Source organism: Culex pipiens, chromosome 1, assembly GCF_016801865.2.
Source record: "Culex pipiens pallens isolate TS chromosome 1, TS_CPP_V2, whole genome shotgun sequence".
Lineage (NCBI taxonomy): Eukaryota > Metazoa > Arthropoda > Insecta > Diptera > Culicidae > Culex > Culex pipiens.
The window spans coordinates 96,934,540-96,949,544 of NC_068937.1; the positions used below are offsets into that span (position 1 = coordinate 96,934,540).

Sequence of the window (15,005 nt, forward strand, 5' to 3'; positions counted from 1 at the left end):
AGTTATCTACGCGCCAGTGTATTGGTACTGCGGTTATGAATGTGTGTGTTTGTGAACCGTGTAATCTTTGAAAGTGTGCGTGTTGGAAAAATTCGTTTTAAAGAAACGTCAGTTTGGCAATTGTTTTTTTTTAACCTGGTGCTGCAAAAATTCAGCGGTCAACTTTTAGCATCCTTTTGCGAACAGTTTTTAACCCGGATCACGTTTTTTATTGTGTTTATACAGTTCGTCATCGCACAAATCGGAAAATGGTAAGAATTATCGTTGGTTTGACGGAATTCTCTTTCAGAAAATGAGTTCTCGATGGCCAAAGCAAATGCACGATCTTGAGTGGACTCCCCGCGACAAGATGCCGGACAAAGGCTTGGTCACACGCACTGCGAGTTTCTCTATTCGAACTCGAGTTTTGTTCATGACAAGTTTCGACCGAAACTTGCTGCGGCGGAACGAGGGCAAAAGCTGGATCACTGTAATATTATGATTGATGGTTAGTAAGTTTACTGTTAAAAATGATGTCAACTTACCAGTTACAAAACTTTCATTTGCAGTTGTAGAATCTAAAGATTCATCTAACATTGAAAAATCATTTTCCAATGCCAATTCCGAAAAAAACGCCGGAGTTTGCTGGGTCGTAGGATTCTGAAACGACCAGCTGCGGAGAAGTGAAGGCGTTTGCTTGACCGTACTGTTCGATGCCGTCCGGTACCGCTGTAGTCCGGTTGGAGGTCACGATCGTGTTTGTTCCGCCTTCGACGTGCTGCGGAAAAACAGAAGCGATTCCGGTGCGGCTGAAGAAGTGATATTAATTAACGGATATAAAATAAATGTCAAATAACAACCTTGCCATGGGGATCAAGGTTAAATTTAGCGTTGGCTTCCAGTCGACATCTTTGTCCGCTTCAAGGAAAGCTGGTTCCCCACGAACAAAGTGCTACGCACAAATCCGGGAGTTGTTTGTGAGCTTTTGAAGCCGACAAGCTTTCATCCACTGCTGCTGGCGGTAAACTTGTTATGTTCTGCACAAACCCGTTGCTTGGGCACTGACGGCAGGAATTTTGAATAATTTGTAAAGTTTATTTATCGAATTTGTTTTGCAGAACCGAACATCACACGGGATCGGCATTTTCACTTTTAGGTCAAAATTTGTTCCAAAACAAAAACGCACACAGTCTCATTTCTTGTACAGATTCACCTGTATATAGCGCGCTAGTGTTCGTGAGCTCGGGCTTAGATAACTTTATAACAAAAATCAAGCCAACGACCTCGATCGCAAAACACCATGGGTTTTGGCAGTACCTACCAAAACCCATGGATATCTCTCCAGAGGACGATGACGACTACAAAACAGAAAATGAAAACGAAGCAAAAACGGTTAAACAAAACAATGCCAAGAGAAGATCACGCCGAAGCAACTAGGGGAAATATGCCCATTTTAAGCCTAATAAGCGGTCGTGTTTGAATGATGCTGGATAATCTGGAGTATTCCTTGAAATGAGCATGAGCATGAGCATGAGAGATCACCCATGGTTGTCCTTCCGTTGCTGAACAGAACCGTAATATCCTTTCAGCACTACTGATCATAGGCTTCGACGATCTAGTAGTGTTTCCCTTATCAACAACATGTATGAATGCGCCGAAAAGATAAAACACCATGATTTCTAAAGCTAGATCAATTGCGAATAGGTAACAGTCATTGGCCACCAACGGCGCCCGCCATGTCAGTTTGTAGACTTCGATTTTAAGGGACGGGAATGTTAGTTAACGCAGGTTGCTACCAGGGCAGCTGATTTACTCTGTGCTTACACCCCACGAGCGCCAGGAACCTGAAAACTTGTTAGTAGGATGGGGTGTTTGGTCAGGATTCATCATAGAAGATGATGAAGCGACCCAAAATCATAGTGTTTGTTGAAAGGTGTTATATACTATTCTCAAGGCAAACAATCGGATGCTGCGGATGAGACATTTCCCGTTTATCGGTTGTTAAATTTTAAATGAAATGGTTTAGTCTTAGACAGCCGGCCGTGGAAAGATAGAACCAAAATCATTTGTAATTAAAACTGAAGGGTTAAACAGTGTAATTTTTAACTTGAGATGATTTCACGAGTTTTAAATGATTGATGTTTATTGAGGTACTGATTAACTTTGCGAACGACGAGTTACGATGTTTATCGAGATGAAATGGTATGATAGGGTTTTGTTGATGTTGCACGCCGCGACGGACACGAAAAATCTTGCGACCCGACGGAAAGGGATCGCAAATCGGACTCTGCCCAATCCTGTTTTTTTTTTTTTTTTTTTTTTTCACTTTGTAAACAAACACAACCATCCGCTCGCACTGATGGAACATAATTCTCTGGAGTATTCCTTGAAATTCACTAAAACCAAGTACACTAACGAGTAGAGCAACTTTTTGTGAACATTTCTGTTTATTTTCACTTTTATTAAAAGTTATGCTTTTCCTTTTACCAGCATTAAGCCAATTGTGCCGAAATTTTAAGCGAACACTCACGAAAAGGAGCATTTATAGCGAAAGTTTCCTGGCAGCACTTGCTCACTCCAACAGGCGCTGCACCAGCATGTTGAAGGTGTTGGTGGCCACTCGGTTTTCTTCAGCCTTCGATTGGAATGGGTATTCAAAATTCAAACGTCAGAAGACTTAGCGCGTTTGTTTTTTTGATGGTGCTTGCTAATTATTTACATTTTTCGGGATTATTTTTCAAGTGAGTGACTAACTAATGTGCAAAAGAACATGTTGCCGGTAGTTGGAAGCAATTTTATATCTTAAGCGCTTTGAAAACGTTAGCGCAAGTGAAAAGCTAACGTCATGATTCGAAATTCGGACACTTAGTAGCAGATCATTTTTGTTATAGCTAGCAAAAAATCATGTAATAAGTTAGAAATGTAGAAATATCACCAGGATGTAGTATAAACAGTCAATTTAATAAGAATGCATGCAAAATATGTCTTTTCTAACCATTTTTCCTCAGAAATTCCAAATTAAAATAACTTGTTGTGCTTCGAACCTCGGACACTGATAAAAGTTGATTCGAAATCCGGACACTTTTGATTCGAATTCCGGACACTCGATTTAACTTATGAATCGCACAAATTTGGCCGAAATTTTAGTGAATGGCATTCTTTAGGTCTCAAATAAGATGTTAACATCAAAACAATCGATATTTTGTATAAATAATTGCTAGAATTTAAGGAAATCAGAACCAAAAATTTCTGCTTTGCCTTCCCGGTGCTTCGGACGCCTATGAAATATTTCACCAGAAATGTTTCACAGTTTTGGTAATCACATGATTTAATGTAATTTAATTGCTTTAGCATTGGCCACAGCGTCCAAACATATTTGAAATGAAAGTTGATGTTAGAATTCATCAAATAACACAGTTTAGGCAATAATTATGCGAACTAATATCCACATAATTGATAAAACAAGATGAAGTGTCCGGGTTTCGAAGCGTCAGGGAATTCGAATCATGACGTTATTGATGGCGACTTTCGTTACGCAGTTGACCTCTGATCTTGCGTGTGGATGTGTGTGCCACCAAAATGATGAAAAATGGTCTCGCAAAACAGAAATTATGATCAAAAGTGCATTAAAATTGATTTAATTTAATTTAATTGGACAGTAAATGGCATAAATTTGCATGCTTACTCGAGGCGGTGCTGTTGCTGGTAAGTTTATAGCCTAAATAGTATTTTTGGAGCTTTAATCGAGCATCAAACTCTCCATATGAAGAAGATAGGTGTTTGATTAGAAAGGGTATATTTCCCCTACCGCAATCCGTACAAATATTATGACGATTAGTGGAAGATCACGTGATTATTCCATCTACTTGTATTATTTACATCTAATAAAACTACATTTTATTATAAAAAAAATAAAATAAATTAGATCTCCTTTCTTTTCTCATTTGCAAGAATAGTTGAAAGTGTTTCACTAACGAGATATTTATGAAAAATTGTCTAAAGATTCGATTCCCATGGCCGATTGAAAAAAATACATTTAGAACACTTCTAAAACATGGTTTTAACAACAGATTTTTGAATTTTATTTTATTTTTGAAGACCTGATTTTTCTTCTGGTCTTTCAATCATGTTAGGCCATTTCCACAAGAATATTATACAAAAAAAATTGTAGTCTTCAAATTTTAGTTTAAAACTCAAAAATAAAAAAAAATCAAAGAATTGGCGTGAAATTTTCTTAAAGAGTATTTTTTTCAGAAAGTTCTCAAATTTTTATTTGATATAGAAGAGGGTCGGGTAGGATTTCTCTTTAAGTTAAATATTGACTTAAATTTAAAAAAGGAAATATTTTGGTGGCCTGACTGTTGCAAAAATTTCAAAATAATAGTTATGTTTAGAATTCAAATATTTATTTATTTTTCAAAGTCACATAAATATCACATCCGCAAATAAATTTAGTCTATCGTAAATCAGGGTGACATTGGTAGCCGAGGTGACATTCATTGGCTGATTTTTTTTTACTTGTAAGGCTGGTACAAATTTTATTTAAAGTATTTGTCCCACCCTCCTCCCCCCTCCCCCTTCCTTCAAAGTTGAACCGAAAAATTAGGGGCCAAAAAAATATTATTTTTTTCAAAAAAAAATCAAAATTTCAATGGAAATTGAAGTGCAATCTGCTGAAATTCGCCAAAATTTCTGCGGAGGCAGTCGTTTAAAAAAGGGGGAATCCGTGTAAGTTAAACATGCGTAGGGTGTTCCAGTGTTAAAGTGCATTCCCCTGCATTTAGAATCATTATTAGCATGTTTGGGTTGATTTAAAAATCTTTTGAATTTTTGAAAATTGTCGATGTTTATGATCGCAAAATGTTTTGTTTTTTTGCAAAAAAAAAATTCGTCAAATCTTACATTTTTTGAAAACTAATGATTGCAAAACTTTTTTTTTTGTCCCCTTCCCCCCCTCCCCCCCCCCTCGACCACCATCAACCTTATTTGACAAAAACAAATTGTTATAAGGTTTTCTATTTGTAATAAATTTTTAGCACGCAAGCTACAACTTTTAAATAACCTTACTTCAAATTGAGATCTATTCAGTTGTTTTAAAATTTCATTCATTCACTTCAGGGTGATTTCCTCACCCTTGATATTTCCCACACTTCCGAAAGTTGGCCTTTTCGGCGGGTTCGCGGCGTCATCAAGAACAAAGCGCATCCACAACGACGGCGGCGGCGGCTGCAGCTCTCACGCGAGCTTTTGCACGCATCACGTCACAAAATAATGAAAAATCGCCCCGAAAGCTTTCGCCCCACGTTGATGGGGAAGGGAAGGGCACGATGAGCGCTTAAACCGAAGGGAAATTGGCCAACCCGTTTCAAGTGGTTATTTTTTTGTGAAAAAAAAAAACAAAAAAAACTCAGTGAAGGGAGGGGTTAAAAAATTGACCGTTCAATAAATTTAAATTTCCACCGACGTCAATTGGAATTAAACGATGATTAATTTTGCGGAACCAGGGTCAGCCGATCGGTGCCACGTCCTTTGGGGTGCCCCTCGGTGGCCAATGGAATCTAGGCCACGTGGTGGTATTAAATTCCAGGTGGACCACCGCAACTCGACCAGGTTTCACCACACACGGCGTCGTGACGGCAAAGATGAAGGATTTTCGGGGTGGGATTTTTTTTTTGCAGGATTTCATCGGACTGCCGCGGGGATTTGGCCCCTTGGTTGGATGTTGGCCACTGTTGTTCCGTTCGCTAATGAAGGATTACCTCTTTCGTGGATAGTGGATGACCAGCATGTTTGAAACATCGTTTTTTAGCGTTTTGGTAAGTGACCACACTTTGGCTTAAATCCAATAGCTGCTAGAATGTTTTGAACGTATGTTGAAGATATTTCCATCCAAATTTAGCATGCGACCTTAAAAAAGTTTTTTTTTATTTCCTCAGGGTTACTTACTTACTAACTACCAATAAGTCACACTTTGTAAATTAATATGTGCTGAAATTAACCGAAAATTTGGCAAGCTTCTGGTCACTCATGAATCACGAATCATTTCAATAAATTCGTTAATCTAAGCTAAATAAATTTAAAATCCTTTACTTGGTACGAATACGAAAATAACAAGCATGTATTAGGCTGGCTCGTAATTTTGTGAGTTTTAATTCAATTGGAGCAATTCTCTACGAAATCGGTCTTTTTTCTTCAATTTTAATATTTGTATTTTTTAATCCGGCTGAAACTTTTTTGGTGCCTTTGGTATGCCCAAATAAGCCATTTTGCATCATTAGTTTGTCCATATAATTTTCCATACAATTTTGGCAGCTGTCCATACAAAAATGATGCATGAAAATTCAAGAATCTGTATCTTTTGAAGGAATTTTTTGATCGATTTGGTGTCTTCGGCAATGTTGTAGGTATGGATACGGACTACACTGGAAAAAAACGGTACACGTTAAAAAAAATTTAGTGATTTTTAATTATTTTTTTTGTCACTAAAACTTGATTTGGAAAAAACACCATTTTTATTTTTTTCATTTTTTGATATTGCTTTTTGCGAGATAAAATCACGTTTCTTCATCGCTATGATTGACAGGAGATTATTGCCGCCTAACTACCGCAGTGTAAAGATCAGCAAGTTGAACTGAAATTCTTCATTGATTTGGCTGTCAACTTGGTTTGTTTTGAATATTTTCCAAAAAGTCAGCTGAAAACTCAAGGCAACCTTTGACAACTGCCAGAAATTTGCCCTGCGGTTGTCATGCGGCTGTCATGCGACCATTATCTTGCGGTCGTATCACCGCGCGTGAACTCTAATTATTAACGCCCGCAATAATATGTTTTAGAGGACATCAAATGCCAACTTTCCAGAAATTTCCAGGTTGTGCAAAAAATCTTTGACAGAGTTATGAATTTTTCAATCAATACTGATTTTTTCAAAAAATCGAAATATTGGTCGCAAAAATTTTCAACTTCAATTTTCGATGTAAAATCAAATTTGCAATCAAAAATTACTTTAGTGAAATATTGATAAAGTGCACCGTTTTCAAGTTAAATCCATTTTTTCAAGTTTTTCATTTTTTTAAATAAGTGCACATGTTTGCTTTTTTGAACATTGCTGATACGACCCTTAGTTGCTGAGATATCGCCATGCAAAGGTTTAAAAACAAAAAGTCTCACGCAAAAAACCCAACATTTTGTAACGTCGATATCACACAACAACATTCATGAAATTTTCCGATTTCTCGAAAAAAATATTTTGAAAGTTTTTAAACCAAGACTTACATTTTTAAAGGGCGTATTGTTGAATGTTTGGTCCTTTTGAAATGTTAGTCTTGATTTTAAACTTTTGAAAATATTGTATTCGAAAAGATCGCAAAATTTCACGAATGTTTCATATTTTAACATTGGAAATCGACGTTAGAAAATTATGGGTTGTTTGGGTGAGACTTAAAAAACATCAATTTTCATGTTTTTAAACCTTTGCATGGCAATATCCCAGCAACTAAGGGTGGTATCAACAAAGTTCAAAAAAGCAAAATTTTTGAGAATTTTTTCAGCTTTTCAAAAATATTTTTTTCAAAAGTGGGCAAACATGTGAACTAATTTTAAAAATCGAAATACTGCGACTATTTTCAAAAAAGTTACCTAAAAATGGATTTAACTTGAAAACGGTGCACTTTTTCAAAATTTCACTGAAGTACTTTTGGATTGCAAATTTGAGTTTAGATCAAAAAATGAAGTTGAAAAATTTTTGCAACCAACATTTCGATTTTTTTAAAAAATCTGTATTGATTGAAGAATTCATAACTCGGTCAAAGATTTTTTGCACAACCTGGAAATTTCTGAAAAGTTGGCATTTGATGTCCTCTAAAACATATAAAAAAATGAAAATAAAATTAAAAATAGTGTTTTTTTGCAAATCAAGTTTTAGTGACAAAAAAAATAAATAAAAAATCACCATTTTTTTTACCGTGTACTATTTTTTTCCAGTGTAGTCCGTATCCATACCTACAACTTTTCCGAAGACACCAAACCGATCAAAAAATTCCTTCAAAAGATACAGATTTTTGAATTTTCATGCATCATTTTTGTATCGACAGCTGCCGAATTTGTATGGAAAATTATATGGACGGACCAGGGATGGAATAATCGCAAAAAAATCTATTTCGCTTGCGAACTTTCTTCACCCGCGAAAGAGAGAGGAGGCAAATCATGCAAAAGAAAATCGCTCCCGAAAATCTCCAAGAAAATCAATCTGCTGATGATTTTTTGTGAATTTCCTTGTTAGCACCACTTAATAATATTCATTTGACTTTGTTTACACACATTGCCCATCTACAAAATGTGACAGGTAATTTTTCGACGTGTGACGGTACACTTGCAAGTGTAGTAGAGAAAAGGATATTCCACCGAATAATCAAGATGATGATTTTTTTAGATTCTTTATACCGATCTTTCGTGCGCGAGAGAGTAGAGCCATGCTCCTTTCGGATTTTTTCTCTTGATGAACGTCCAGAGATTTTCTTTTGAGGATGATTATTCCATCGCTGGGACGGACTAATGATGCAAAATGGCTTCTTTGGGCATACCAAAAAAGTTTCAGTCGGATTAAAAAATACAAAAAAAAATCGAATGACCGAAATCTGATAGAACTGCTCATTGGTCAAATCAATCCAGATCACAGTTTTTTCGATTCTTTTTTGGCCTTAAAAAATAATACAATTATTTCCACATTTTGCGGATTGCATTATGCTTCTCTCGAATCACGGTAATAACAAAATCTTGAGACCTTCCACTTGATATAGTTTAACAGGATTAGCTGAATTATGAGTTTTTGAGTAAATAAGAGCAATTTGGACACTGGATTTTCAAAAGAATGTAGTGCAAAACAAGACATTCCTTACAGCAGCGATTCTCAACTGTGGTACCGGGCCTACTTGATTTACATGGTAGGGGGTACCAACCTTGAGAATCACTGCCTTACAGGTAAGGTGTGAATTGATGATAATTTTACTATTCAAAATACAAATTCTGTCCCAGTAAAGAGAGACCCGTAGTTTTTCCATGCTGAAAAAGTTTATATCCCCATACAAAATCGTAACGAAAATGTATTCTGTTTGGGCTTCTCTTGTTATCGTCAAATCGTGCTAACATTCGGGATTAAGGCTCAGCCTATATTTATATTTCAGCGCATTTTTAATTATTATTTTTTCCTCAAATTTGGAAGAATCTGTGAACTCTGCATGTTGTCTAATCTAATCTAATCTACCCGTAGCGCAGCTCGTCTTTTGAGGGCATCCTGGAGAATCCCTTACGTTAATTACCCAAGTAGCACTCATAACTTGTTAGACAGTTGTTTTTGATCAACATACGAGAAAAAATCTCAACATTAGTCAAATAACAGTTTGTTTAACTACTTGTAGGGGAGAGTGGGGAGATTTGATCCCCTTTTTTGGTATCGCACATAACTCTGTCAATTTCTCACAAAAATATGAACTTTTTGCATGAATTGAAAGCTTAAGAATTCAACTATGTTTGACTGATAAGGGTATTTCATCAGATGAACTCTTCGAATCATGCCAAGCGTTTTAAAAACATATTTTAAACTGGAATTTTTAAAATGTTAGGGGTAACTTGATCCCCTTTTCAACATTTTGAAGAAATCTTAAGCAAAATGTTTCTTATGCATCCAAAGTTTTATTTTTTAGAAGTTACAGCGATTTCACATGTAACCTTTACGTTTGTGTTCAAAATATAACAAGTAAAGTATGTAAAACATTTAAAAACTTGAAATATTCTTTTTAGACCAAAATTGAGAATGTTTACAAAAGCTGGTAATTTTTGTTTACAAAACTTTTGAAAAATGGTTCAAACGTCAGTAAGTTATGTACAACTATACTAAAGGAAACTATGTACGAAAACCCAGCCCAATTAATTAAGCTTGAGGCTGATTCCAGTGACTGTAAAAATGCAGGGATCAAGTCTCCCTAAACGCACTTTTTTAAACAATTGCATATGGGTTTTGGAGTTGATTAGTTTATGAAAAAAATTGTGTATTAAAAATATTTTTTTGAATAAATTTTGAGTGTTTTCTATACATATCATAACAAAGAAAAAAGATCTCTTGGAAATTTTTTGCTGCACTTTTTAGAAACATGTAAAAAAAAAGCAAAGCAATCCACTTAAACAACCTCCGGGTCTTTTGTGGTCTATGTTGCAAGTTTCTGCTCATTTCTAGGCGTCCGAAGGTTATGTGTGGTGAGTCACTCAAAACCTCTTCTACGCTAATGGACCGACGTTTTACTTCCCCATCCGATGGAAGGCGTGATCAGGCAAATCTCGTCTCGAAAAATGCCACTGGGCCCGTCTGGGATTGAACCCAGGCCATACTGGGGTGAGAGGCTACCACGCTAACCACTGCGCCACCGGACCCGGTGTGTAACTCAATCTAAACATTTTTTAATTTTTTTCTCTGTTTTCTACAATAAGTTTTAGTCAATATCGCACAACTTACTAGAACAAAGCTATTTTTTTAGCCCACATGCTGACGAGATACAGGCTTGGGATCAAGTGTCCCCGGGGATCAAGTCTCCCGACTCTCCCCTATAGCTGACTTATGTAACTATTGAGTTTTGTGCCACACAAGTGTTACAACACAGTCAACTTCACTCTTTTCCAACTTTAACACACAACGTAGGGAAAATTCTCACAAATTTGGAAGGGTAAGCACTCGCTCCTAACTCCATTCAATTCTCTGATTTTTACTATTTAAACAACTTATTTTGGAACACTTTTGATAGAAACTTGCTCGCTTACCTCCTATTGAGGTATTTATCACTTGATTTCAGTTGAAAACGCATTTTATGAGCTGTAATTGAACGTCAATGTGCTGATATGGCAATATTGCACTGAGTGTCTACTGCTTATCTAACTTTGTCATGTGACGGCAACTTCTGAAAAATGGGCGTGGCCAACTATTCTATGAATAACTTTAGGTTTTCTCGCTTTGTTATAGGAGAATAGTTTATATAACTGATGATCAACATACATATTCAACTTGACATTGCGTGTTGTTAGGTGGTGTAAATGTGTACGTGAGGAATTTTGAGTTTCAATAATGTGTATTGATGATTGTTGATTAATTGTTAACCGGTTAATTTGTGAACATATCGCCAGTAAAAGCAAAAAAAAATGTCAGCTTATAGAGTTAATGATAGAGAAAACAACAAATCAAATGATAGTTGAAACAGTTTGTTATAACAAAGTTTTATAGTGGAGTTATAAAAGTTGACATGAAACAAACTTATATAACTTCAATTTCAATGTTGGAGTTAAGTTCTTTAGCTCATTGCTGTATAACAAAGCTGACAGCAGCCTTCTTATTGACGCTTGGTCCAGCTTGTTTACTATGAAGCCCCGTGGAGAGATGTGGAAGCGCGCCTGGACATGCCTTGGAGATAACAACAAGTCGTCGAAGTCATCGGATCGAATCTTGGGAAAGACGAAGTTCATCAAAAAAATTAAAATCTAAAAGTTCGCCATGAAGAGGGTGTCACATGAATTACAGTTAGAGAGCATGAAAATATTATTTTATTTTTTTTCATGCAATTTCAATTTTTTCTAAATAAATCGGCCAGAAACAAGCGTACCAAAATAGTCAGTGATACTATTCATATTGGCTTCGTCGTTGATTGAAATTCTGATAAGAACTGTTTGTTTACATGTAAGTTGGGTAACGGTTAGACAACTGTTTTCAATCTATCTTTCCTTTTCAGTGTGCGCTTTGATTTGACAGCACAGCCGTTAACCACGCCCCTTTTTTTCGTTGAATCTCTTGTTAGCTAGCACAGTGTTGTCAAATACATTTGTACAACTTACTCTGATAACTTGCATCTTTTTCTGGCAAGTTATACAAAAGAAAAAAGTGCGCTTTTTCCAATGCAAAGGAGTTGTAGAACAAGTTGTGGTAACGAGGCCGTTCGGTTATACAACCAGTTAGGAAATACGTTTATCTGACAAAGTGTGTTGCTTGGGTTGGTTCCTTCCTCGCATATTTTTTCAAAATATCTGGGAGCCGGCCTCAAAAAAAGTTTACTAAAAAAAACTTAAGTACTTATAATTATTGATAGGGTTGTCAGATCTTCAATCTTTTGGGCTTGTTGGAATGGTCTTTTGATTACCTATCCATCGATGGGTCGATCAGGACAACTTTTTCATCAAAATATTCGAGATCCGGCCTCAAAAAAGTGTATAAATAATACTTAAGTGCTCATAACTTTGGATGGGGGTGTCAGATCTTCAATCTTTTGAACGCGTTGGAAAGATCTTTCAAATACCTTTCTAACAATATATAGCAATATATATCTGTGTGTGTGTGTATGTGTGTGCGTATTCCCCTTGGTACTCAAAATTCTTGCCAAGTTTTCTCGGCACTGGCTGATCCGATTTGAGTCAAACAAGTTGCATTCGATTCGGTTTAGTGCCCCATACTGCACTATTGAATTGTTTGAAGATCCGATAAGTAGTTCAAAAGTTACGTATAAAAAAGTGTCAGAGTTGCGAATCTAGTGCTGGAATTTTGATGCCGGATCTCACTTAAATGTATGTAAACGATGTCCGGATCCATCATCCAACCCATCGTTGGTTAGGTAATCGAGAGACCTTGTAACCTATCGCTTGTACGTAGTACAATCTCTGGTCACAATGCTTCGCATCATCCTGTCAAACTGAACCGTAGGGACAAGTTAGGATATTGTAATCAACCATTACACTTAAACAACATACAAAACATGGTATCCCTATTCCTAAAACGGTTAGCACGACTCACATCTCTTTGAGCAATTTTCGAAATACGCAAGAACAAAGACTTAAAATTAATAAAAGGGACTTCGTCATTTTGAATCGTCCTCATTTGCCGCTACCGACTAGAGTCCGTTACACATACTCTGGTCAAACGAAGAATTTGTGATCGTTTTGTAATTTAAAGTGCTGTGAATATCTGTTATTTGTACCCAGCATTCCTGTAGCCGGCGAAATGGTAAATTTAGTTCTTGTATTTTTGAGTCGTGTCTAATTAGTGTCTTAATTGTTAATTGTAGTGTCAGGGAGTTGGTCCCAACCCGCACCATCCAAACTAACCGTCAAGGACCGCGCTCTACGTCAAAAGTGGTCGTTTGGTTGGTGGTGCAAGGAGGTAACAAAAATGTGGTAAATATCCAAAATCAAAACGTTAAAGCTAGAACAAGTTATTAGAGATGAACTCCTTTCTCAGAACCTCCAAGTTGGCAGAGCGCGCCAACCCGAGAATCTGTTAGAGCGCAATGGCGGAGGCCATCCGGTGAGTTCATTGTTACCACTGTTACACAAAGCACAAGTACTAAAACAAGCCTTAAACACTGTACAGGTTTTTATCCAAGACAAAGACACAAAACCAAAGACACCAAAACCGTTGCTGTGCCAGGCCTGGCCGGAGGAAGATTCTCCGACTTGACTCGACCACCGCGGGATACACTAGAACACACGAACACACACACACATGGTTAGGTTAGTTTTAAATCGACGTAAAATCAATAAATTAGGAAACTTAAAACGCAATAAACATGACTTTTCCCATAACCCAAAGCGACGATCTTTTGTGATTCTTTTTGCCAGGACAGTGCGATTTGCTGAATCGAACCAGGATTGTGAAAGGGTAGGTACAATTCTCCTTCCCCACGTCAAATGTGAGCAGTTGCAGATCTTTACATCTCTCTCTCATCTCCAAGAGTCTCAAGTTCTGGTTTTTATTTAATTTTTAATTAATGAACTAGTGGTGGTAATTGCCCCCTAGTTCGTTATTACAAATGGCGCCCAACGTAAATTAAGTAAGCTTTTCAATCTGTTTGGCAGAAATTTTGGTCAAAAACTTCATTTTTGTGTGTGCAGTTAAGATGTTCAATGATTAAATGTTATTTCTGTTCATTGAGTTCTGTTTTTTCTGCTTTTCTGTTTGTACATCGTTCGCTTCACACATACTACTTCAAAATAAATTTAAACATCAACATTGTCTTTGTCTATTTTTATTGCCACCAGATCTGATCGATCGGTCTGGGAACGGCACACAATAGGTTTGAAAACCGGATCGGCCCAGCTGTTCTCGGACTCTGCAGCCAGAAAGAGATCGGTAGAATTTAATAAAGAGTAAAAGAGATAAAAGAATAAAAACTTCGCGATCACCGAACTTTGTGTCTACGACGATCAGTCGAGATTCGGTCGTCGCGAGAGCAGTATTGCTCTAATTTGAAAAAAAAATACCGGTCGGTCGGAATAAAAAAATAGTGAAAATGTGATTATAATAAGAAAATAGAAGAAACAGTGCAATAGTGAGACAAAAAAAAAGAAAAAGAAATTGATTATAAAACCTGTGTTAAATTTATAAAAAGAAGAACTGTGAAAATATAAGAATATGTGGAAATAAAAAAATAAACTAAGAAAGAAATTATTCACCGACAACGTGGAAGTAAACCCCACCGGATAATTGTTGGTCGATGAATTTTCTTTTATATCTCTGTTTGGTAAGTTTATCAACATTTTTAAACCCCCTGAAAACAAAAATTATTGCTCAGCAAACTGACAAAATTCTATTCCCCTTGTTTTTTTTCGTCGTTCTTTGTTTATCAGATCTGACGATGCAGAACAATAGCCTTTGTGTTGTCTTATATACTTCTAGTCTCTTTTGAACTCTGTTTGTGTATTTAAGATGACAAAATTGTTCGAGGGTGGTTCTGATGACTGATTAAAAAAAATATTTTTTTTTTTTTATTATTTTGTGTAGGGGAGTGAAAATCCTGATTTTCTTTATGTTTTAAATGTAATTTTTTTTAATGGTATTTAGTGTTTATTGTTTTTAATCATTTTTTTTTTTTGTGAAGAATTTCTGGCCAACCGTACCCGTCGAACCAGACGAATCGGATGAAATTTCTTTTTCGAATCGCGATAATTCCTGGCCAACTGTTCCCTCCTTCGCTGGGAGAATCAGATGGAATTAATAGTGACGT

The 15,005-nt window shown here is 36.4% G+C and overlaps 1 long non-coding RNA gene across 1 annotated transcript; it reads left to right on the forward strand.

Annotated features, from left to right (window-relative positions):
- Positions 1 to 12,557: 12,557 nt before the first annotated feature.
- On the forward strand, positions 12,558 to 13,501 carry LOC120424459 (uncharacterized). The gene is made up of 3 exons (XR_005606383.2): positions 12,558 to 13,176; positions 13,241 to 13,306; positions 13,373 to 13,501. It is a non-coding gene; the product is annotated as an uncharacterized LOC120424459 (long non-coding RNA).
- The last annotated feature ends 1,504 nt before the right edge of the window (positions 13,502 to 15,005 follow it).